This window comes from Streptopelia decaocto, assembly GCF_964273445.1.
Source record: "Streptopelia decaocto genome assembly, contig: HAP1_SCAFFOLD_630, whole genome shotgun sequence".
Lineage (NCBI taxonomy): Eukaryota > Metazoa > Chordata > Aves > Columbiformes > Columbidae > Streptopelia > Streptopelia decaocto.
In genome coordinates, this window is record NW_028115254.1 from 12,648 (window position 1) to 36,787 (window position 24,140).

The window sequence follows — 24,140 nt, forward strand, 5'->3', positions numbered from 1 at the left end:
CGCTCTGGCCGTTGTCCCTTGTCACGGTGGCCCCAAATCTGCACCGATGGCGCGTAGTTGGTGTAACCACCATTGTCCCAAATACCCGCGACAACCTCGAGCCGCTTGTTGGGCGCCTGTCGCACCCAGAACATGGCGAAGCTGCTGAAGTGCAGGTGGAGCTGGGCGGCCATTGAGCTGGGGGAGTCCGGGGGGGCCTCGTGTCCCCGGGGGGTCCCTGCGCCTCGTTTGCAAGGGCTCGGGCTTCACCTTCAGCAGCTTCGGCATGGGATGGATGCGACAGGCGCCCAACGGGGGGCTCGAGAGGGTCGCGGGTATTACTTATGGTGGTGGTAGCACCTTCTACGCACCATCGGTCAAGAATTGGGGCCACCATGACAAGGGACAACGGCCAGAGCTGGGGACGCTGCAGCTGAGCAGCCTCAAGGCCGAGGACACGGGCTCTTATTACTGCGCCAAAGGTGCTGGTACTGGTGGTGCTGGTGCTTATGATGCTGGTGGTGCTGGTTTCATCAACCCCAGCGCCGTGTCCCCAGAGTCCCTGCGCTGGGTCCCCAAATCGTCCCCGATCCCTGAGCCCAGCGCCAACCTCAGCCCCTTAGACCCGGCCTGGAGCCTTGAGCTGAGCCTGGAGCCTGGACTGGGGGCAAAGTGGGGATTGGGAAAGCTGGGGGAGTCCGGGGGGCCCTCGTGTCCCCCGGGGGGTCGCTGCGCCTCGTTTGCAAGGGCTCGGGCTTCACCTTCAGCAGCTTCGGCATGGACTGGGTGCGACAGGCGCCCAACGGGGGGCTCGAGTATGTCGCGCTAATTAATAGCGGTGGTAGTGGCACCAACTACGCGCCATCGGTGGAGATTTGGGGCCACCATAACGAGGGACAACGGCCAGAGCTGGTGACGCTGCAGCTGAACAGCCTCAAGGCCGAGGACACGGGCTCTTATTACTGCGCCAAAAATGCTTATGCTGGTGCTCCTGGTGCTGGATACATCGCACCGACCCCGTCATCCTGTCCCCAACGTCCCTGCTCTGCGTCCCCAAAGGCTCAAGGGGGTCGCAGAAATCAGCAGCCCTTCTGGTAGTAGCACCGGCTACGCGCCATCGGTGCGGGGCCGGGCCACCATCTCGAGGGACAACGGCCAGAGCTGGGGACGCTGCAGCTGAGCAGCCTCAAGGCCCAGGACACGGGCTCTTATTACTGCGCCAAAGGTGCTGGTACTGGTGGTGCTGGTGGTTATGATGCTGGTGGTGCTGGTTTCATCAACCCCAGCGCCGTGTCCCAAAGTCCCTGTGCTGGGTCCCCAAATCGTCCCCGATCCCTGAGCCCAGTGCCAACCTCAGCCCCTTAGACCCGGCCTGGAGCCTTGAGCTGAGCCTGGAGCCTGGACTGGGGGCAAAGTGGGGATTGGGAAAGCTGGGGGAGTCCGGGGGGGCCTCGTGTCCCCCGGGGGGTCCCTGCGGCTCGTTTGCAAGGGCTCGGGCTTCACCTTCAGCAGCTTCCCCATGGGATGGATGCGACAGGCGCCCAACGGGGGGCTCGAGGATGTCGCAGAAATTAATAACGCTGGTAGTAGCACCTGGTACGCGCCATCGGTCGAGATTTGGGGCCACCATCTTGAGGGACAACGGCCAGAGCTGGTGACGCTGCAGCTGAGCAGCCTCAAGGCCGAGGACACGGGCACTTATTACTGCGCCAAAAGTGCTGGTGGTTATGCTGGTGATGCTGCTGGTGAAACCGACGCCAACGTCCCTGCTCTGGGTCCCCAAACGTGCCCCAGTTCACAGCACAAAATGGTGGGAGTGCCTGGAAATGGAAGGGAAGGGGGTCAAGGTGGAGCGAGGGCAAAAACGGTCAAGATTTGGGGCCAAAAGAGTGGAGATTTGGGTGAAACAATGAAGATTTGGGGCCCGGCGGTTGATCAGACCAGCTCCACCGTAATCAAAAGCCCGTTTGGCACAGTAATAAGAGCCCGTGTCCTCGGCCTTGAGGCTGTTGAGCTGCAGCGTCACCCGCTCTGGCCGTTGTCCCTCGTTATGGTGGCCCGGCCCTGCACCGGTGGCCCGTACCAGGTGCTACCACCAGTGTTAATAACCCCGACCCACTCGAGGGCCCCGCTGGGCGCCTGTCGCGCCCACTCCATGGCGTAGTCGCTGAAGGTGAAGCCCGAGCCCTTGCAGACGAGGCGCAGGGACCCCCCGGGGACACGAGGCCGCCCCCGGACTCCCCCAGCTCAATGGCCGCCCAGCTCCACCTCCACCTCAGCAGCTCCGCCATGGGATGGATGCGACAGGGAAGGGGCTCGAGTACGTCGCCCATATTAACGGTGCTGGTGGTTACACCGAGTACGCGCCATCGGTCAAGGGCCGGGCCACCATCTCGAGGGACAACGGCCAGAGCGGGTGACGCTGCAGCTGAACAGCCTCAAGGCCGAGGACATGGGCACTTATTACTGCGCCAAAGAGGCTGGTGGTGGTGCTGGTTATGGTTATGCTGGTGACATCAAGCCCAGCGCCGTGTCCCCAACGTCCCCACGCTGGGTCCCCAAATCAGCCCCAGTTCCCAGCAGGAAATGGCGGGAGGGTGTGGAAATGAAGGGAAGGGAAGGGAAGGGAAGGGAAGGGAAGGGAAGGGAAGGGAAGGGAAGGGAAGGGAAGGGAAGGGAAGGGAAGGGAAGGGAAGGGAAGGGAAGGGAAGGGAAGGGAAGGGAAGGGAAGGGCCAAGATGGAGGGAGGAGCTGAGGAGAGAGGAAGGGCCTCAAAATGGAGGTAAGGTCTTGAGATGGAATGTCTCGTGGTGGCCAAAGGGTCTCAAGATGGAGGAGCTCAAGATGGAGGGACGGTGTCTACATAGCAGGAAGATCTTGAAACAGGAGGTCTCAAAATGGAGGAAGAGTGTCATGATGGAGGGAAGACCTTGAGATGGAGGGTGTCAAATTTGGGAAGGTCTCAAGGTGGAGGAGCTCAAAATGGAGGGAGGAGCTCAAGAGAGAGACACGGTCTCAAGATGGAGGGAAGATACTGAAGTGGAGGGTGTCAAGATGGAGGAGCTCAAGATGGAGGGAAGGTCCCAAAATGGAAGGAGGGGTCTCAACATGGAGGAGCTGAAGATGGTGGGAAGGTCCCCAAATGGAAGGAGGGGTCTCAAGATGGAGGAGCTGAAGATGGTGAGAAAGTCCCAAAGTGGAAGGAAGGGTCTCAACATGGAGGAGCTGAAGATGGTGGGAAGGCCCCAAAATGGAAGGAGGGGTCTCAAGATGGAGGAGCTCAAGATGGAGTGAAGGTCTCAAGACGGAGAATCACAAAATGGCTCCAGGATCAGGGCCGGGTCCAGGCCGGGCCCAACAATCGGGGCTCAGGACAAGCTCTGGGCCGGGCTTTGGGTCTGGAGAAGATTTGGGGACCCAGAGCGGGGACTTTGGGGCTCAGGACCAGTGTCCATCCTACCAGCATTAGCACCAGCACCACCACCATAAGCACTTTTGGCGCAGTAATAAGAGCCCGTGTCCTGGGCCCTGAGGTTGTTCAGCTGCAGCGTCACCAGCTCTGGCCGTTGTCCCTGGACGTGGGGACACGGCCCTTGACCGATGGTGCGTAGTAGGTGTAACTACCACTGCTGCTAATACTCGCGACATACTCAAGGCCCCCGTTGGGCGCCTGTCGCATCCATCCCATGGCGAAGCTGCTGAAGGTGAAGCCCGAGCCCTTGCAGACGAGGCGCAGGGACCCCCCGGGGGACACGAGGCCGCCCCCGGACTCCGCCAACTCAATGGCCGCCTGGAGACCTGCGACAAGAAGAAACAGCCCGTTAAATCAATGAATCCACCAAAGTCCCCAGATTGGGACCCGGAATTGTCCCCTGATTCCCAGCGCAAAATGGAAGGAGGGTCTCAAAGTGGAAGGTCTCAAGATGGAGGGTCTCAAAATGGAGGGGAGATCTTAAAGTGGAGGATGGCAAGATGGCCCAAGGGTCTCAAGATCAAGAGTCTCAAGGTGGCAGACGAGTGTCAAGATGGAGGAGCTCAAAATGGAGGGAGGAGCTCAAGAGAGAGACACGGTCTCAAGATGGAGGGAAGATCAAGAAATGGAGGGTGTCAAGATGGAGGAGCTCAAGATGGCGGGAAAGTCTCAAAATGGAAGGAGGGGTCTCAACATGGAGGAGCTCAAGATGGTGGGAAGGCCCCAAAATGGAAGGAGGGCTCTCAAGATGGAGTAACTCAAGATGGTGGGAAGGTCCCAAAATGGAAGGAGGGGTCTCGACATGGAGGAGCTCAAGATGGTGGGAAGGCCCCAAAATGGAAGGAGGGCTCTCAAGATGGAGTAACTCAAGATGGTGGGAAGGTCCCAAAATGGAAGGAGGGGTCTCGACATGGAGGAGCTCAAGATGGTGGGAAGGTCCCAAAATGGAAGGAGGGGTCTCAACATGGAGGAGCTCAAGATGGCGAGAAGGTCTCAAGACGGAGAATCACAAAATGGCTCCAGGATCAGGGCCGGGTCCAGGCCGGGCCCAACAGTCTGGGCTCAGGACAAGCTCTGGGCCAGGCTTTGGGTCCGGAGAAGATTTGGGGACCCAGCAGGGACGTTGGGGACACAGTGGCGGAGTCGATCCAACCAGCAGTATCAGCAGCACCACCATCAGCACTTTTGGCGCAGTAATAAGTGGCCGTGTCCTCGGCCTTGAGGTTGTTCAGCTGCAGCGTCACCAGCTCTGGCCGTTGTCCCTGGACGTGGGGACGCGGCCCTGGACCGATGGCGCGTACTCGGTGTAACCACCATCGCTCCAAATACCTGCGACCCACTCGAGCTCCTCGTTGGGCGCCTGGCGCACCCAGATCATGGCAAAGGGCGTCACGAAGTGGAAGGTCTCAAGATGGAGGTAAGATCTTGAGATGGAGGGTGTCAAGATGGCGGAAGGGTGTCAAGATGGAGGAGCTCAAGATGGAGGGAATGGCTCAAGATGGAGGGTCTTGAAATAGAGTGAGGGTCTCAAAATGGAGGTAAGATCTTGAGATGGAGGGTGTCAAGATGGAAGAACTCAAGATGGAGGAACTCAAGATGGTGGAAGGGTCTCAGGATGGTGGAAGGGTCTCAAGATGGAGGGTCTCAAGATGGAGGAGCTCAAGATTGTGGAAGGGTCTCAAGATGGTGGAAGGTTCTCAAGATGGAGGAGCTCAAGATGGAGGAAGGGTCTCAAGATGGAGGAGCTCAAGATGGTGGAAGGGTCTCAAGATGGAGGAGCTCAAGATGGAAGGAGGGTCTGAAGATGGAGGAGCTCAAGATGGAGGAAGGGTCTCAAGATGGTGGAAGGGTCTCAAGATGGAGGAGCTCAAGATGGTGGGAGGAGCTCAAGATGGAGGGAGGGTCTGAAGATGGATGAGCTCAAGGTGGTGGAAGGAGCTCAAGATGGAGGCAAGAGCTGAAGATGGAGGGTCTCAAAATGGAGGGAGGGTCACCAGATGGAGGATCACAACATGGCGGGAGGGCCCCAAAATGGCAGAGACCAAAATGGAGGGAGGGTCTGAATGGAGGGGAGATCTTGAAAGGGAGGGTTGCAAGATGGCCGAAGGGTCCCAAAATGGAGGGAAGGTCCCAAAATGGAGGAAAGGTCCCAAAATGGAGAGAAGGTCGCAAGATGGAGGATCCCAATGGATCCTTAGGCCTTGAGCTCCTCCATCTTCGGATCTCCGCCATCTTGAGACCCTCCCTCCATGTTGCCGCCCGCCATCTTGGCCTCTTCCCCTCCACCTCCACACCCACCCTCCATTTTGGGAGGAAAATCCCAGTTCTACATCCCCAAATCCCCTTTTTTTTTGCCCAAAATCCCAACATTTTCCCTCAAAATCCTCACCCTGAGTCCAGTCACCCTCACGCTGTGCCCCAAAATCCTGTTATTTTGCCCCAAATGCTGTTATTTTGCCCAAAATCTTGTTATTTTGCCCCAAATGCTCATCTGAGGGGAGGAGGCGTTAACCTGGGGGGCGGGGAGGAGGCGGGAACCAAAATGCTCGTTTCTGGGTTTTCTGCCCCAAAATGGCGCCGCCGCCGGCACGGATAAGTTAATGATACTAGTAATTAATAAATGGGTGATTAATAATTAATACATGGATTAATAGTAAGAAATAAGTGGATTAATAATAATAAATGAAGGGATTAATAAATAAGCCCCGAGAAGTAATTAAATGTTAAATGTAAATTAAATGTTAGATTGTAATTAAATTAATCGGTGTAATTAAGTGATGAGGGCTCTGCAGTGATTGCGATTAATTAATTCAGTGTAATTAAGTGGTCACGGGGCTGCGGGGATTCTAATGAAATTAATCGGTGTAATTGAATTATTAGGGCGCTGCGGAGATTGCAATTAAATTAATCAATCTAATTAAATGATAAGGGCTCGGCAGTGATCGCAATTAATTAATTCAGTGCAATTAAAAGATCAGAGCTGTTCAGAGACTGCAATTAAATTAATCGGTGTAATTAAATTATTAGGGCACGGCAGAGATTGCAATTAATTAATTCAGTATAAAAAAATTAAAGGGCACTTCAGAGCTTGTAATTAATTAATTTGGTGCGATTCAGTGCAATTAATTAATTCAGTATTAAAAAGATTAAAGGTCTCACTGCAGAGCTTATAATTAATTAATTCAGTGCAATTAATTAATTAGGTATAAAAATATATAAGGCCACACTGCAGAGATTGCAATTAATTAATTCAATGCACATCTGTGATAAAGACCTTGCAATTAATTAATTCAGTGCAATTAATAATAAAACAGAAGGGCGCGGAGGTTGCAATTAATTAATCCGGTGTAATTAAAAAATACGGGCGCTGGCAATGAAATAATAATTCACCACAAATAAACGATGCGAGCTTGCAATTAATTAATTCCGCCTCTAGCTGCGATAAGGCAATTAATTAATTACACGATGAACCCCACAGAGACCTTGTGATTAATTAATTTAGCGCGCGCCTGCGATTAATTCTCCGGGGACACCTCGTAATTAATCAATTTCGTGCACATCTGTGATTAATTCCCTGGAGAGACTTAATAATTAGTTTAATGCACACCTGCAATTAGTTGACTGGAGAGAAGTTGTAATTAATTAATTTAGCGCACACCTGCGATTAATTCCCTGGAGAACCTGTAATTAATTAATTGCATACACGTCCGCGATGAATTCACCAGAGAAGACTTAAAATTAATTAATTTAGTGGACATCTGGGATTAATTCACCGGACAGAACTTGCAATTAATTAATTTAATGATTAATTCACCAGACGCCTTGTAATTAATTAATTTACTGCTCATCCGCGGTTAATTCACCGGAGAGACCTAAAAATTATTTAATTTCGTGCGCATCTGGGATTAATTATCCGGAGACCTCGCAATTAATTAATTTAGTGCAAATCTGCAATTAATTCCCCAGAGACCTCGCAATTAATTGCAACCTTGTAATTCTAAAATTGTAATTAATTAATTTAGTGCAAATCTGCAATAAAGTCCCCAGAGACCTCGCAATTAATAGCAACCTTGTAATAGTAACCTCGTAATTAAGTAATTTAGTGCACGTTTGTGATTAATTCACTGGAGAGGCCTAAAAATTGATTAATTTCATGCGCATCCTCAGTTAATCCCCCAGAGACCTCACGCTTAATCAATTAATTGCACACCTGCCATTAAACCCGCGAAAACAACCCCCCCCTCGCACAATTAACGCCCTAACGAGCGCAATTAACAGGCGGGAGGGGGCGGCGTTGATGCAAATGGATGCAAATTTTGGGCTATAAGACCCGCCGGGTCCCACCATGGAGGCACCTTCGCCATCGGCACCATGGGCATCCAGTTGGCCTCCGCCATCTTGCTCGTCCTCGCCGCCCTGCCGGGTAGGCCCGAAACCCTCTTTTTGAGGCGAAACGTTGCGATTTCTGGCGGTTTTAATTGACGTTTCTCTTTTTGTCGCAGGTCTCCAGGCGGCCGTTGAATTGGCGGAGTCCGGGGGCGGCCTCGTGTCCCCCGGGGGGTCCCTGCGCCTCGTCTGCAAGGGCTCAGGCTTCACCTTCAGCAGCTATGCCATGGAGTGGGCGCGACAGGCGCCCAACGGCGGGCTCGAGTATGTCGCGGGTATTAGTTACGATGGTGGTACCACCAGGTACGCGCCATCGGTCCAGGGCCGGGCCACCATCTCGAGGGACAACGGCCAGAGCACGGTGACGCTGCAGCTGAACAGCCTCAAGGCCGAGGACACGGGCACTTATTACTGCGCCAAAAGTGCTCACGGCGGCGCGACTCCCGTCCGCCGCCGCACAAAAACCTCCCAGCGTTGACGACCCGAAGGGCTTCGTCATGGCCGAGCGGCCTAGAGCGCCCAAGGGTGGCCTAGAGAGACCAAGAGCGACCAAGGGCGACCAAGGGCGGCCTAGAGCGACCAAGGGCGGCCTAGAGCGACCAAGGGCGGCCGAGAGCGACCAAGGGCGGCCTAGAGCGACCAAGGGCTGCCTAGAGTGACCAAGGGCGGCCTAGAGCCACCAAGGGCAACCTAGAGCCGCCAAGGGCGGCCGAGCGGCCTCGAGCGACCAAGAGCGCCCAAGAGCGCCCAAGAGGCATCACGAAGAACCTCCCCCCCGAGGCGCATTTTGAAGCAAAATCGGGGGATGTTTTGCCTTTTCTGACTGATCTTGACACAAATCTTGACGCTTGGGGCTTTGGGCCAAGATTAACCCAAATCCAGGCATATTTTGCCTAAATCTGGGCATGTTTTGCCTCTTCAGGCCTAGTTGCAACCAAAATATAGTCACACGTTGAATCTTCAGGCCAATTTTGACCCAAATCTGGGCACGTTTTGCTTCCTTGGGCCAATTTTGACCCCAAACTGACCACACTTGCCCTCTTTGTGCCAATTTTGACACAAATCTGGGCATGTTTTGCCTCTTCAGGCCCAGTTTTGACCCAAATCTGGGCCCACTTCGTCTCTTCCATCCAGTTTGGATCCAAATCTTGGCACATTTTGCCTCTTTGGGCCCAATTCTGACCCAAATCTGAGCACGTTTCGCCTCTTTGGCCCCAGTTTCAAGCCAAACCCAGCCAAGTTTTGCCTCTTTGGGCCAATTTTATCCCAAATCGGGGCACATTTGATCCTTTATGGCCAGTTTTACCCCAAGTTTAATCACGTGTTGGGGCTTTGGGCCAATTTAGCCCCAAATCTTGGCATGTTTTGCCTCTTCAGGCCCAGTTTCAACCCAAATCCAGGCATGAGTTGGTTCTTTGGGCCAAATTTCCCCCAAATCCGTGCCCAGTTTTGCTCTTTGCTCCAATTCTTTGTCCTCCAACGCCATTTCTTTCACCAAACCTGAGGTGAATTTTCCACTTCCAACCCTTTTTCCCACTAAAACCGGGGATATTTGGTTCTTACGGCCATTTCCAGCAGCCCCGGGGACGCTTTTGCCTTCGCGCCCGTTTTCACGGCAATTCTGAGGCGATTTGGGTCATTTTGGGGGCGTTTTCATGGGCGTGCAGCCCCGCGGGGGTTTTTGTGTCACCCTGTGTCACCGTGGGACCTGGTACTAGTTGGGGTGCTGGTACTGTTGCTTATCACGGTGACACAAGCGGTGACAAAAACTCCGCTCATTGACTTGTTCCCTCTTCCCCTTTTCTCACCCAAAATAGAGACGCTTTTCCCCTCATCACCATTTTTACTGCAAATATGGAGATGTTTAACCCTTTATTGGCAATTTCGCAGCAAACCCGGGGATGTTTTAATCTCATTTTGCTGATTTTGACCCGTATCAGGGGATTCTTTCCCTCTTTGGGCCAATTTGGACCCAAATCTGGGCACGTTTCACCCTTTATGGCCAATTTTGAACCAAGATCCCGGCAAGTTTTGTCTCTTTGGGCCAGTTTTGACCCAAATCTGGGCCCACTTTGACGCTTCCATCCAGTGTTGATCCAAATCTTGGCACATTTTGCCTCTGTGGGTCAATTTTGACCCAATCTCGGTATGTTTTGCCTCTTTGGGCCAATTTTGACCCAAATCCTGTCATATTTTGCCTCTTTGAGCCAATTTAGACCCAAATCCTGTCATGTTTTGCCTCTTTGGGCCAATTTTGACCCAAATCCTGTCATGTTTTGCCCCTTCGGGCCCAGTTTCAAGCCAAATCCAGCCAAGTTTTGCCTCTTTGGGCCAATTTTATCCCAAATCGGGGCACATTTGATCCTTTATGGCCAATTTTACCCCAAGTTTAATCACGTGTTTGGGCTTTGGGCCAATTTAGCCCCAAATCTTGGCATGTTTTGCCTCTTCAGGCCCAGTTTCAACCCAAATCCAGGCACGAGTTGGTTCTTTGGGCCAATTTCCCCCCAAATCTGTGCCCAGTTTTGCTCTTTGCTCCGATTCTTTGTCCTCCAACGCCATTTCTTTCACCAAACCTGAGGTGAATTTTCCACTTCCAACCCTTTTTCCCACTAAAACCGGGGATATTTGGTTCTTACGGCCATTTCCAGCAGCCCCGGGGACGCTTTTGCCTTCGCGCCCGTTTTCATGGCAATTCTGAGGCGATTTGGGTCATTTTGGGGGCGTTTTCATGGGCGTGCGGCCCCGCGGGGGATTTTGTGTCACCCTGTGTCACCGTGGGACCTGGTACTGGTGCTGGTTGGGGTGCTAATCACGGTGACACAAGCGGTGACAAAAACTCCGCTCATTGACTTGTTCCCTCTTCCCCTTTTCTCACCCAAAATAGAGACGCTTTTCCCCTCATCACCATTTTTACTGCAAATATGGAGATGTTTAACCCTTTATTGGCAATTTCGCAGCAAACCCGGGGATGTTTTAATCTCATTTTGCTGATTTTGACCCGTATCAGGGGATTCTTTCCCTCTTTGGGCCAATTTGGACCCAAATCTGGGCATGTTTCACCCTTTATGGCCAATTTTGAACGAAAATCCCGGCAAGTTTTGTCTCTTTGGGCCAGTTTTGACCCAAATCTGGGCCACTTTGACTCTTCCATCCAGTGTTGATCCAAATCTTGGCACATTTTTCCTCTTTGGTCCAATTTTGACCCGAAATCTGAGCAAGTTTTGCCTCATTGTGCCCAATTTTGACCCAAATCCTGTCATGTTTTGCCTCTTTGAGCCAATTTTGACCCAAATCTGAGCACATTTTGCCTCTTTGGGCCAATTTAGACCCAAATCCTGTCATGTTTTGCTTCTTTGGGCCCAATTTTGACCCAAATCCTGTCACGTTTTGCCCCTTTAGGCCCAGTTTCAACCCCAATCCATTTGCTCCGTTTCCCGCGCCGGCCATTTGGGGTCAAAATCTGTTCCAAAAAAGCACAAAAACCACAAAACCCATTTATTTTTGGTCTGTTTTTAACTGCAGGTGCCCGAGCGTGTCTGTCTCGCCCCCCAGACACAGTTTTTGTACGAAAAGAGGCGGTTTTGGGACCACGGTGCTCCTGGTAGCATCGACGCCTGGGGCGCCGGAGTCGTCGTCACCGTCTCCTCCGGTGAGTCCTCGTCCCCCCGTTGTCACCTCGGGGACCAATTTGGGTCATTTTCACCCCAAAATTTGGGCGGGAAGACTCAGCCCCCCCCCCGCCCCATTAATGGCCCAAATGGCCCCGGGGCGGGAAAAATGGCGGGTCTGGGGCAAAATGTCGCGGTTTGGGGCAAAATGTTGTGGTTTAGGGCAAAATGTCGCGTTATAGGGCATTTTGGGGGGGGAAATGGCCGTTTAGAGGTGAAAAAGATGATTTTTGGCGACTATTTGAGGGAATTTGAGGGTAAAAAATGGGTCAAAAAGGCGATTTGGGGGTTTATTTGAGGTGAAAAATTCACCCTGAGGGGATTTGGTGGCAGATTTGGGTAAAAAAGAGTCGATTTTAGGGTCTTTTTTTAAGGAGAAAATTGGTCTGTGAGGGATAACATGGGAGATTGGGCCAAAAAAGTCGATTTTTTGGGTCTTTATTTAGGGAGAAAATTGATCTGGAAGTGGTAAAATGGGAGATTTGGGGCAAAAATGTTGATTTTAGGGTCAGTTTTAGTGCAATTTAATGGCAGATTTGGGGCGAAAATGTTGATTTTAGGGTCTATTTTAGGGCAATTTAATGGAGGATTTGGGCAAAAATGTTGATTTTAGTTTTTTTTCTCGGTAAAAATAATTTATAGGTGGTTTCTAAGTCAAAAATTGGTCAAAAGTTCCATTTTTAGGGTTTTTTCCAGGGCAAAATAATCATTTAGAAGTGGTTTGATGATCACAAATGGGCCAAAAAGTGATTTTTTAGAGTTTTTATGGCAGAATTCAGGAAAAAGGTTCATTTTAAGGTCTTTTTTTTGGGGAAAAAAAGAAATCTGGGGGCAATTCAGCTGCAAAAATGGTCAAAAAGCCCCTAAATTGGGCATTTTTAGGAGGTTTTCTTTGAAAAAGTGTGAAATTTGGGGACAAAATGTCCGATTTTGCTTAAAAATAATGAGATTGAAATGAAAAATCTGACTTGAAACAACGGGGGAAAATTGAGGTGGATAAACTATATTTTAAGTCATTTCTCCATTATTTTTTGGGTCATTTTGGGCAATTTTGAGGTAAATTTGCTGGTGAAAATCCCTGAATTTCGGTCTCTGTGAATTTGGTCGAATTTTGTTGGTTTTATCCCAATTTTCCTTGAAAATTTGTCATTTTTGGGGCTTTTGGTGCAATTTGTGGAGGTTTAGTCTCGGCTTAAAAAAAAATCTTCATTTTAATGATATTTTGGGGGTGGTTTTAAGGTTTTTTGACAACATCAAATAATTCATTTTTTAACCTTTCACTAATACAAAATTTCTAAATTCAGACAAAAAATTAGAATTAATTTTCCCCCTAAATTAATCTCTTTTCTCATTAACGATCAATCAAACGAACGTTAAATTTTAATTGGGGATTTGACAAGTATTTTTACCCTTTTTGGCCCATTTTTGTGAATATAATAATATAATATAATATAATATAATATAATATAATATAATATAATATAATATAATATAATATAATATAATATAATATAATATAATATAATATAATATAATATAATATAATATAATATAATATATAAAAATATATAAATATATAACATATATATTATATATTATATATTATATATTATATATTATATATTATATATTATATATTATATATTATATATTATATATTATATATTATATATTATAACAATTTTGTGAATTATATATAAATTTTCTCCCCAATTTACCATAAATATATTTTAAGAAAAAATACTTAAAATTTGAAGTCGACATTACAGCACGACACCAAAAATTGAATTATTTGCCCTGGATATTGTGATAAAATAATCACAAAAAAACCATTTTTTGGCCATTAGAGCCGCAACATTCACAATGACCCAAAGGTTGAAAAATATATAGAAATTAGATTAAAAGTTGTTGTTTTCAGCCTCAAAATGGCCGATTTTCAGCCCGCAGGTGGCGGCTCCGCTTGGGTGCTTTTCAGCCCAAAATTGCTCAAAATAACCCGATTTCGGTTTCGAAAACAACAAGAAAGGAGAAGTGGCTTTTTTGCCCCAATTCCCCCTTTTTTTGCATTGGAAATAAATCGAATTAAACAGGTTGAAAACAGCACCTGGTTTGGGTGAAAAACACCTTTTTTTTAGTAAGTGAGGGGAAAAACAGCCAGTTTGGGGTGAATTCAGGTGGTTTTGGGCAATTTTTCAGCCCAACTTTTATTGAGAAATTTTTCGATGTGGATGAAAAGCTTCACTTGAAAAATCGATCATTTCAAATCGATTAAATAGGTTTTTGATTAAATCTCGATATATTTTAATAGATAAATATATCAAATTAAAAATATTTACAGATTTTAACAAATAGAAAATTATAATTTAAAAATATTGATAGTTTTTAATAGATAAAATTATATTTTAACATTCTTTATATTGATATTATTATATTATATTATATTATATTATATTATATTATATTATATTATATTATATTATATTATATTATATTATATTATATTATATTATATTATATTATATTATATTATATTATATTATATTATATTATATTATATTATATTATATTATATTATATTATATTATTAATATAATAATTAATATATTAATATATAATATATTATATATTTAATATATAATGTATAAATAATATAATATAAAATTAATATATAATTTATATAAAATTTATATTACATTATATAGTAATATATTAATCAATGTATAATAATTAATAGGTATTGATATCGATATCTTAATATATTGATATTAACATGATTAGTGCAATTAATCGAATTTATTTATTAGCCCGATTAATATCATATATTAGCACAATTAAGCTATTTATCCAGTTAACCTAATTAATACATTTATTAGTTCGATTAATCTAATATATTAGTCCAATTAATTAATACATCTATTAGTCCAATTAATCTAATTAATGAGGCATCTTTGGCTTTTCAACCCTTATCAAGAACCCATTACCAGGACCCTATTAATTACCCCCGGGGGCTATTTACCACCGCTAATTACTCTCAGGGCAATTAATTCAGTTTTGGGCATCCGGCAAGTGGTTTAACTAATTAATTTGTGGGATTTAATTAATTATTTTTGGGATTTAATTAATTTGGGGGATTTAGTTAACGGAATTTTAATGAGATTTGGGGTCGAGTGAGGGGTGGTTGGGTGTTAATGAGCAGCGCTAATTAGGGGCTTAATTAGGGCTGGTTCACAGGTGTGGGGTCACTAATAAGAGTAATTAGAGGGATTAATTGGTTCCCAAGGGGCAGCTGGGCTGGTACTGGTTTGTACTGGTTTGTACTGGTTTGTACTGGCCTGTACTGGGCTGTACTGGGCTGGTACTGGTTTGTACTGGACAGTACTGGCCTGTACTGGTTTGTACTCGTCCAGTACTGGGCTAGTACTGGTTTATACTGGGCAGTACTGGCCTGTACTGGTGTGTACTGGGCTGGTACTGGTTTGTACTGGGCTGTACTGGTTTGTACTGGTCCAGTACTGGGCTGGTACTGGTTTGTACTGGCCGGTACTGGTCCAGTACTGGGCAGTACTGGCCTGTACTGGTTTGTACTGGGCTGGTACTGGTTTGTACTGGGCTGGTACTGGTTTGTACTGGTCCAGTACTGGGCTGGTACTGGTTTGTACTGGGCTGTACTGTCCTGTACTGGTTTGTACTGGCCTGTACTGGTCCAGTACTGGGCAGTACTGGTCTGTAGTGGGCTCATACTGGGCTGTACTGGTTTTTACTGCACTTTACTGGTTTGTACTGGGCTAGTACTGGTCTAAACTGGTTCTGGAGGGGCAGCTATGGGGCGACAGGTCTGGTACTGGGCGGTACTGGTTTGTACTGGTCCAGTACTGGTCTGGTACCGGTCCCGGGCAGCCAGTACTGGTCCCAGTTTGTACTGCTTTAAACTAGTCTAAACTGGTTCTGAAGGGGCAGCTATGGGGCGACTGGTCGGTACTGGGCAGTACTGGTTTGTACTGGTCCAGTACTGGTCTGGTACTGTTCTCAGGCAGCCAGTGCTGGTCCCAGTTTGTATTGGGCTGGTACTGGTTTAAACTGGTTCTGAAGGGGCAGCTATGGGGCGACGGGTCTGGTACTGGGCAGTACTGGTCCGGTACTGGTCCGGTACTGGTTTAAACTGGTCTAAACTGGTTCTGAAGGGGCAGCTATGGGGCAACTGGTCCAGTACTGGGCAGTACTGGTTTGTACTGGTCCGGTACTGGTCTGGTACCGGTCTGGGGCAGCCAGTACTGGTCCCAGTTTGTACTGGTTTAAACTGGTTCTGAAGGGGTAGCTGTGGGGTGACTGGTCTGGTACTGGTTTGTACTGGTCCGGTACTGGTCCGGTACTGGGCAGTACTGGCTTGTACTGGTCCGGTACTGGTTTAAACTAGTCTAAACTGGTTCTGAAGGGGCAGCTATGGGGCAACTGGTCCAGTACTGGGCAGTACTGGTTTGTACTGGTTCAGTACTGGGCAGTACTGGTCCAGTACTGGTCTGGTACTGGTTTAAACTAGTCTAAACTGGTTCTGAAGGGGCAGCTATGGGGCAACTGGTCCAGTACTGGGCAGTACTGGTTTGTACTGGTCTGGTACCGGTCTGGGGCAGCCAGTGCTGGTCCCAGTTTGTACTGGTCTGTACTGGTTTAAACTGGTCTAAACTGGTTATGAAGGGTTAGCTATGGGGCGACTGGTCTGGTACTGGGCAGTACTGGTTTGTACTGGTCCGGTACTGGGCAGTACTGGTTTGTACTGGGCTGGTGCCGGTTTAAACTAGTCTAAACTGGTTCTGAAGCGGCAGCTATGGGGCGACTGGTCCAGTACTGGGCAGTACTGGTTTGTACTGGTCCGGTAGCAATCTGGCACTGGTCCAGTACTGGTCCGGTACCGGTCTGGGGCAGCCAGTGCTGGTCCCAGTTTGTACTGGTCTGTACTGGTTTAAACTGGTCTAAACTGGTTCTGAAGGGGCAGCTATGCGGCGACTGGTCGGTACTGGGCAGTACTGGTTTGTACTGGTCCGGTACTGGTCTGGTACTGGTCTCGGGCAGCCAGTGCTGGTCCCAGTTTGTACTGGTCTGTACTGGTTTAAACTGGTTCTGAAGGGGCAGCTATGGGGAGACTGGTCTGGTACCGGGCAATACTGGTTTGTACTGGTCTGGTACCGGTCTGGGGCAGCCAGTACTGGTCCCAGTTTGTACTGGCCTCTACTGGTCTGTACTGGTTTAAACTGGTTCTGAAGGGGTAGCTATGGGGCGACTGGTCTGGTACTGGTACCAGTCTGTGCTGGCCCATTCTGATCTGTACTGGTCTGTACTGGCCTGTGCGTGTCTGGTACTAGTTCCAGTTTATGCTGCTCTGTACTGGTTTGTACTGGTCTGTATTGGTGTGGGGCAGCCAGCACTGGTCCCGGTTTGTACTGGTCCATACTGGTTCTGTACTAGCCTGGTACTGGTCCAGTACTGATCCAAGTTTGTACTGGTTCTGTACTGGTCTGGGTTAGCCAGTACTGGTCCCAGTTTGTACTGGTACGTACTGGTCCGTACTGGTTCATACTGGTCTGTACTGGTTCATACTTGTCTATACTGGTCTAGTACTGGCCTGAACGTGTCTGGTACTGGTCAGTACTGGTGTGTACTGGTCCTGGTCTGTACTGGTCTGGTACTGGTCTCTGCTTGTCTGGTACTGGTCCCAGTTTGTACTGGTCCGGTAGTGGTTCTGTATTGGTCCCAGTCTGTACTGGTCTGGTACTGGTTCTGTACTGGTCCCAGTTTCTGCTGGTCTGGTCCTAGTGTGTACTGGTCCTTACTGGTTCATACTTGTCTGCACTGGTCCCTAATGGCTTGTACGTGTCTGATACTGGTCCTTACTGGTGTGTTACCGGTCCCAGTTTATACTGGTGCATACTGGTCTATACTCGGCCATTTTACACCAAAACTGGGGAGTTTTGTGCCCCAAACTGGCACTTTTCCCCCAAACTATTATTCCAATTATTCTTATCCCCGTTTTTCCCAAACCCGCCCATTTTCCCCCCATTTCCAGGCTCCGGCAGAGCCCCCTGGCTGGTGCCGCTGTCCCCCTGCTCGTCCCTGTCCCCAACCCAGTACTCGGTGGCCTGTCTGGCCCTGGACTTCGTCCCCGACGCCGTCACCTTCGCCTGGAGCAGCAACGTCACCGGCGCCGTCACCGCCGGCGTCACCACCCACCGCAGCGTCGCCGTCGCCCGCGGCGGCACCGGCGCCGTGTCCCACCTGGTGCGCCCCCTGCTGGAGGGGAAGGCGCAGCAGCCGTTCGTCTGCACCGCGCGGCACCCCGTGGGGACGCGGAGCGTCCAGGTGACCAATCACGGTGAGTGGCACCCGGTGGCACCTCCGGTGGCACCTCCCCGTGTCCTGTCCCGTTGTCACCTCCCGGTGTCATCTCCCGGTGTCGTATCCCGGTGTCACCCCCTGGTGTCACCTCTCTGTGTCATGTCCCGTTGTCACCTCCCAGTGTCACCTCCCCGTGTCATATCCTGGTGTCACCTCTCTGTATCATGTCCCATTGTCACCTCCCAGTGTCACCTCTTGGTGTCATATCCCGGTGTCACCCCCTGGTGTCACCTCCCCGTGTCCTGTCCCGTTGTCACCTCCCAGTGTCACCTCCCCGTGTCAGATCCTGGTGTCACCCCCTGGTGTCACCTTCCCATGTCATGTCCCATTGTCACATCCCTGTCACATCCCTGTGTCATGTCCCAGTTTCTCCTTCCTGTGTCACATCTCATTGTCACATCTCATTGTCACATCCCGGTGTCATGAGCCGGTGTCACCTCCTGGTGTCACCTCCCCATGTCACAGCTCAGTGTCATGTCCCCTTGTCACCTCCCTGTGTCACCTCCTGGTGTCACCACCCCAGTGTCATGTAATAGTGTCACCTCTCCGGGTCACATCCCAGTGTCACATCCCAGTGTCACGTCCCATTGTCACACCCCAGTGTCATGTCCTTTTGTCACCTCCTGGTGTCACATCCTTGTGTCACGTCCTGGTGCCATCTCCCCGTGTCACCTCCTGGTGTCACATTCTTGTGTCACGTCCTGGTGCCATCTCCCCGTGTCACCTCCTGGTGTCACGTCCTTGTGTCACGTCCTGGTGCCATCTCCCCGTGTCACCTCCTGGTGTCACATCCTTGTGTCACGTCCTGGTGCCATCTCCCCGTGTCACCTCCTGGTGTCACGTCCTTGTGTCATGTCCTGGTGCCATCTCCCCGTGTCACCTCCTGGTGTCACATCCTTGTGTCATGTCCTGGTGCCATCTCCCCGTGTCACCTCCCACTGTAACAACCCAGCGTCACCTCCATGTGTCATATCCTGGTGTCACCTCCCTGTGTGACATCCCAGTGCCACCTCCTGCCGTCACCTCCCCATGTCACCTCTCCATGTCTTCACCCTGGTGTCACACCCCATTGTCCCCTTCCATTGTCACCTCCCCATGTCACCCCCGTTGTCACCCTCCCGTGTCACCCCACTGTCCCCCCTCTTGCCCCCCTCTCACCCTCTTTCTTTTTGTCCCCCACAGGTCCCGCTCCGCCCCCCCCCACCATCCCCACTGTCCCCATCGTCACCCTCTACCCCCCATCCCGTGAGGACTTCGAGGGTCCCTTCCGCAACGCCACCGTCCTGTGTCAAATCTGGGGCCACCGGGTCCCCCCGGCCACCATCCGCTGGCTCCGCGACGGCACCACCCTCGTCACCGGCGTCACCACCGACCCCCCGGTGGCCTCGGGCGGCGCCTTCGTCACCACCAGCCGCGCCGGTGTCACCGAGGCCGAGTGGGACGCGGGGAGCGTCTACACGTGCCAGGTCGGGGACGAGTTGAGGAACACGAGCAAAGGGATCGAGTGCGGATGTAAGTGACGATTTGGGGACAATGGGGACATTGTTTTGGGGGGAAACCACCTCATAGTTGTGGGGGATCCCACCTGGGATGTCAGCCATGAGTTTTGGGGACAATTTGGGGACAATGGGGACGATGTTTTGGGAGAAAACACCTCAAAGTTCTAGGGGATCCCATCTAGGACGTCAACCATGAGTTTTGGGGACAATTTGGGGACAATGGGGATGATGTTTTGGGAGAAACCACCTCATAGTTCTAGGGGATCCCATCTAGGACGTCAACCATGAGTTTTGGGGACAATTTGGGGACAACGGGGACGTTGTTTTGAGAGAAAACACCTCAGAGTTCTAGGGGATCCCATCTAGGATGTCAGCCATGAGTTTTGGGGACAATTTGGGGACAATGGGGACAATGTTTTGGGAGAAAGCACCTCAGAGTTCTAGGGGATCCCATCTGGGACGTCAACCATGAGTTTTGGGGACAATGGAATAATTTGGGGACAACAAGGACATCGTTTTGGGGGAAAACCACCCAAAATGAGCATCAGTTCTGGGGGATCCCATCTGGGACATCAACCATGAGTTTTGGGGACAATTTGGGGACAATGGGGATGTTGTTTTGGGAGAAAGCACCTCAAAGTTCTGGGGGATCCCATCTGGGACGTCAACCATGAGTTTTGGGGACAACGGGCCATCGTTTTGGGGGAAAACCACCCAAAATGATCATCAGTTCTAAGGGATCCCATCTGGGACGTCAACCATGACTTTTGGGGACAACGGGCCATCGTTTTGGGGGGAAACCACCCCAAATAACCACCGCGTCTTCTCGTAGATGAACCGCCCAATCCCAGTGGCGATGAGATCATCGTCCGCACCATCCACCCGCGATTCGCCGACATCTTCACGGACCAATCGGCCAAGTTGACGTGCCAGGTCCTCAACCTCCCCACCGTCAAGGGGTTGAGCATTTCCTGGTTGAAGGAAACGGGCGACCAATTGGAAACCAAGATATCCAGCCAGGTCCTCCAATCCAACGGGTTCTTCACGGTGGAGGGCGTGGCCACCGTCTGCGCCGACGAATGGGACGCCGGCGACGTCTACACCTGCAACGTCACCCACCCCCAGCTGGACTTGCCCACACTGGTCACTCTGCAGAAGACACCAGGTGAGTTTTTGGGGGGAAATTAGGGTAATTACATCAACATTTAATTTTGCAAGATTTGGGGAGATTGGGGTAATTACATCAACATTTAATTTTGCAAAATTTGGGGAGATTGGGGTAATTTCATCAACATTTAATTTTTCAAGATTTGGGGAAATTGGGGTAATTACATCAACGTTTAATTTTGCAAGATTTGGGGAGATTGGGGTAATTACATCAACATTTAATTTTGCAAGATTTGGGGAGATTGGGGTAATTACATCAACATTTAATTTTGCAAAATTTGGGGAGATTGGGGTAATTTCATCAACATTTAATTTTTCAAGATTTGGGGAGATTGGGGTAATTACATCAACGTTTAATTTTGCAAAATTTGGGGAGATTGGGGTAATTACATCAACATTTAATTTTGCAAGATTTGGGGAAATTGGGGTAATTACATCAACATTTAATTTTGCAAGATTTGGGGAAATTAGGGTAATTACATCAACATTTAATTTTGCAAGATTTGGGGAAACTGGGGTAATTACATCAACATTTAATTTTGCAAGATTTGGGGAGATTGGGGTAATTACATCAACGTTTAATTTTTCAAGATTTGGGGAGATTGGGGTAATTACATCAACGTTTAATTTTGCAAAATTTGGGGAAATTGGGGTAATTACATCAACGTTTAATTTTGCAAAATTTGGGGAAATTGGGGTAATTACATCAACGTTTAATTTTGCAAAATTTGGGGAGATTGGGGTAATTACATCAACATTTAATTTTGCAAAATTTGGGGAAATTAGGGTAATTACATCAACATTTAATTTTGCAAGATTTGGGGAGATTGGGGTAATTACATCAACATTTAATTTTGCAAAATTTGGGGAGATTGGGGTAATTACATCAACATTTAATTTTGCAAGATTTGGGGAAATTGGGGTAATTACATCAACGTTTAATTTTGCAAGATTTGGGGAAATTTGGGTAATTACATCAACATTTAATTTTGCAAGATTTGGGGAGATTGGGGTAATTACATCAACGTTTAATTTTGCAAGATTTGGGGAGATTGGGGTAATTACATCAACATTTAATTTTGCAAGATTTGGGGAGATTGGGGTAATTACATCAACGTTTAATTTTGCAAAATTTGGGGAAATTAGGGTAATTACATCAACATTTAATTTTGCAAAATTTGGGGAAATTGGGGTAATTACATCAACGTTTAATTTTGCAAAATTTGGGGAAATTGGGGTAATTACATCAACGTTTAATTTTGCAAAATTTGGGGAAATTGGGGTAATTACATCAACATTTAATTTTTCAAGATTTGGGGAGATTGGGGTAATTACATCAACGTTTAATTTTGCAAAATTTGGGGAGATTGGGGTAATTACATCAACATTTAACTTTGCAAAATTTGGGGAAATTGGGGTAATTTCATCAACATTTAATTTTGCAAGATTTGGGGAAATCGGTGCGATCGCACCGGCTTTTATTTTCGCTAAATTGAAAACACGTATTTTGCAAAATTTTAAACAAAAATAGATACAACCTCGCTGTATATTTTGCAAAATTTGGAGTAAACGGTTAAATTCCGATGCCGATTTTTGCGAAACCGGCCGCGATTTCTCAATTTTTTGTCCGATTTGACTGAATTTTGCTCGTTTCCCCAGCGCACGACGCCCGGGCGCCCTCGCTCTACGTCCTCCCCCCGGCGCCCGAGCAGGTTTCGCTGCACGAAAGCGTCACCGTCACCTGTTTGGTGACGGATTTCAACCCCCCGGACGTGCTGGTTCGCTGGTTGCGCAACGGGGAGCCCATGGATCCCGCCCACTACGTCACCTTCCCGCCCGTCCCGGCCAATCGCGGCGCTCCGGGCGGCGCTTACGTCACCTACAGCGCCCTGCGGGTGGCCAGCGAGGAGTGGGGGCGGGGCAGCGTCTTCACGTGTCTGGTGGGGCACGAGCGGCTCCCGCTCCGGCTCGCCCAGAAATCCGTGGACCGGAATTCCGGTAAAGCCGCCGCCGTCAACGTCTCGCTCGTCCTCGCCGACTCCGCCGCCGCCTGTTACTGAATCCGGCGGCTTTTCACCCAAATCCTTGGGGTGGAATTGTGGGGGGAGGGGAGGGAAATGGGGCGTTTGGAGCTGGAGGCAACGGAAAATAATAAAAACGTGAAAAATTAGGTGGATTTCTGGAACAAATTGGGTTTTTGACAAAGACGGCGCGTTCTTGAAAAGCATCGTTAATGGTTAAAAATTTGGTGGGTTTTGCGAAATGTGGCGGATTTTTAGAATATTAATTTGGAAAACGTGGCGGATTTTTAAAATATTAATTTGGAAAATATGGCGGATTTTTTAAAATATTAATTTTGAAAATACAATGGATTTTTAAATATTAATTTCAAAAATACGATGAGGTTTTTAAATATTAATTTCAAAAGATGATGATTTTTTTAATACTAATTTCAAAAATATGGTGGATTTTTTAAAATATTAATTTTGAAAATATGATGGATTTTTAAATATTAATTTCAAAAATACGAGGGATGTTTTTAAATATTAATTTCAAAATATGATTTTTTAAACATTAATTTCAAAAATATGGCAGATTTTAAAATATTAATTTCAAAAATATGGCGGATTTTAAAAAATATTAATTTCAAAAATACGATGGATTTTTTAGGTAGTAATTTCAAAAATATGATGATTTTTTAAATATTAATGTCAAAATTACGATGGATTTTTTTAAATATTAATTTCAAAAATAGGATAATTTTTAAAATATTAATTTCAAAATTACGACGGATTTTTTCAATCTTAATTTCAAAATATTTTTGAATCTCAATTCAATAATATTTTTAAATGTTCATTTCAAAATATTTTTAAATCTTCATTTTTAATTTTAAAAATGATAATTTCAAAATATTTTTTAAAATTCATTTCAAAATATTTTTAAATGTTAATTTTAATTTTTAAAGATAGTAATTAAAAAATATTTAAAATATATTAATTTAAAAAATCCATCAGATTTTGGAAAATTGCAACAGGTTTTAAAAAATCACAAGTTTTCAAAAATACCAGGAAACTTTCAAAAAACTCAAGGAATTTTTTTAGAAATACAATAAATTTTTTAAAAATACTATAAATTTTTTAAAAATACTATAAATTTTTTTTAAAAACGGGATAAATTCTTAAAAATCCCCAGGAAATTTTTGGAAAATGCGGCGAATTTTCCAAACGCTTCAATTTGCCGAAAGCGCCACAAATTTTAAGAGAACGTGACGAATTTTCAACCAACGTGCTGAATGTTCTAAAAATGATGAATTTTCAAGCCCCTCGATGGATTTTGGTAGAAAACGGCAACAAATTTTTTACAAAACCCAACGAATTTTCTGGAAATCAAAAAAAAAACCCCACAACGGATTTTCTGCAAAGCACCAAAAAAAAAAAACAAAAAAAAGCAATAAAATGGAATTTTGATGAAAAACGCCCCATTTTTGCTTTGGGGGGGTTGGGCAGCTTGATTAAAAAGGGTGGGGGAGCAGCTGGCTTTGGGGTGTTTTGATGCATTTGCGGCATTTTGGGGGGGTTT

The 24,140-nt window shown here is 47.6% G+C and overlaps 1 long non-coding RNA gene and 1 gene segment (V, D, J or C); one reads left to right on the forward strand and one right to left on the reverse strand.

Moving 5' to 3' along the window:
• Positions 1-212: 212 nt before the first annotated feature.
• Positions 213-1,738, reverse strand: LOC309452847. The gene is made up of 3 exons (XR_014186652.1): positions 1,639-1,738; positions 1,084-1,149; positions 213-339 (listed from the first exon to the last, which is right to left on the reverse strand). It is a non-coding gene; the product is annotated as an uncharacterized lncRNA (long non-coding RNA).
• Positions 1,739-7,770: 6,032 nt separating this feature from the next.
• On the forward strand, positions 7,771-23,697 carry LOC309452849 (Ig mu chain C region-like). The segment is given in 8 exons: positions 7,771-7,874; positions 7,954-8,262; positions 10,628-10,680; positions 11,363-11,489; positions 17,567-17,872; positions 19,078-19,407; positions 20,227-20,559; positions 22,221-23,697.
• The last annotated feature ends 443 nt before the right edge of the window (positions 23,698-24,140 follow it).